At 48.7% G+C, this 2,020-nt stretch overlaps 1 protein-coding gene across 1 annotated transcript in view; it reads right to left on the reverse strand.

Moving 5' to 3' along the window:
• Positions 1–2,020, reverse strand: part of LOC118599077 (interferon-induced very large GTPase 1-like) — a 30,229-nt gene that overhangs the window by 16,723 nt on the left and 11,486 nt on the right. The gene's annotated exons all lie outside the window — the stretch shown is intronic.

The raw sequence follows: 2,020 nt of genomic DNA on the forward strand, positions 1-2,020 counted from the left end.
AGGGGGACACCGAAGAGAAGTGGGGGTCCCAAAAGACTGACGTTAACAACACCCGACCAGGCTCTACCACTGATAGATTATTTGGAGAGAACCAAGCAATCCTGAGACCTGGACACCCCCAGGCTCCGATGTAATTTGATCCCCTGCTCTGGATCTTAGATTCCGGGGATCCCTCTCCCAGCGTGGAGAGGAGGCCGCTGGGCCTTGGAGACAGGCACCCTAGAGACAAGGCCACCCCCGCCACGGATGGGGTAGGGGACAGAAGGTCGAAGGTCCACCTTCCTTGTGTGAATGTGTGTTGGTGTGCGTTAGAGCGTATATTTTGAAGTGTTAGAGGTGTGTGTATTAAAGGGTGCAGTTAAAATTGGTGAGGAGGGCATTGACAGGACATCTCCTGATTGTTGGTAGTGCTGTCCAAGCACCCCCCCACCAAGGGTAATGCATGTCTAAGGTGCATTTAAAATTGAGTAGAGGAGCGAATCCTTGCAGCGGCCACAGGAGGGAGGCCAATGCCAAGTAGTCTACCCCCCCTGCAGCATAATGCAAGACGACCACCCTCCCCATCATATGAAGAAGGGGATAAATTTGGGGCAGCTTGCAAACTGACCCCTGATGGTGCCCCTCAGTAGAGACCACGACCAGCTAGACCCCTTAGGCCCCGTATTTATTGGGACCCACACCAGCCACCCCAGCGCTGGCAAAGGGACCACCCTCCAAGCCGAACCAGACCCCCACCCAACCAAGCACCTCATACCCCCCAAGCCCAGGAGCGGGAGGCCACACGGTGCCCCAGCCCGCCCCCATCCAGACGCCAGATCCCCCAACCAACCAAAAGTGCTATATAAATAAAGATTGATTTGATTTGATTTGATTTGAACAGAGCCCCCCAAGCCCCATCCAGGAGATTCAAGAGATTTTATTTGTCATATGCACAGCTTTCAGTGACAACTAAATTTTGTTTCCGAACAAGATCAGACATTCAACAAGAGGTACTGATAGGTTTGTACATAGATTTCTCCCATATTTCCTTTGTATGATTAGAACCTCTTTTCTCATTCTGCTCATTTGAGGTCATGCTCAGCTGGTATCTGGAAGGTTGCAGTCATCCTAAGCTGAAGGCTGTCTGGAGGCTGACATATTACAGATACTTGAAGAGGCTGACGCCGATCCATTGCATTCAACTAAGACATTAATGATAGTAGAACCAGTTTGAGGCTGTTTTTCCTTCCACACCTTGAGAGCAGCAAATGTAAATATAACTAAGACCGCCCCTGATGGGTTATAAAAATGGAAACCCTGGACCAAGATCTTCAGAGCGGGTGGAGACTGGTTTGAACATTCTCTGTCTGTTCTCCTTGTGCAAGTAAAATCTGATTTAAGAACTGATCCCTCTCTTGTCTTCCCTTCAGAGAAATATTTCAGGTTGTTTGAACCTAACATTTAATTGGTCCTTCGAGCCGGATTCCAAGACATCCACGAGATTCCGGCAGGTGCAGGGGAAACCAGGGTGAGACTGTGGCCACAGCAGTGGCGGGCCGTCAGGGCCTGCAAGGCCTTCTCTGCTGGCCTAAAAATATCTGAATCACAGACTGATATTAATTATTATTTTCCGTGAATACGTATTCTATAATTCCAAATGCTCTGTCTTCGTCCTTTCATTGCTGTCTCCCTGGTTGCGCTGCTTCCAGACGTGTATTTTCCTATTTAAGCATTAACCAATCACATTGCAGCACCATTTGTTGCTAGGGTCAAAGAAATCTGCCTGAAGGCCTTCACAATCAGTTTTGCGGGCCCTGTAGCATAAAATAATTGTCAACCAAACTGTTGCTTCAACCAATCAGATCTGGAGGAGACCACGTGCTAGGCCAGCTAGATGGCCCACGGAAACGTCAGGATTTTCATGCGCTGTGATTGGATAATCGGAGAGTGTACAAGGCAGAGCTGGTAAACTGAATCTGTAGCGACCTGCACAGGCAAATATATCGAATTTAATAGCTGGTTTGTCAATCCACAATGGCTG

Source organism: Oryzias melastigma, linkage group LG8, assembly GCF_002922805.2.
Source record: "Oryzias melastigma strain HK-1 linkage group LG8, ASM292280v2, whole genome shotgun sequence".
In the NCBI taxonomy this organism is placed as follows: Eukaryota; Metazoa; Chordata; class Actinopteri; order Beloniformes; family Adrianichthyidae; genus Oryzias; species Oryzias melastigma.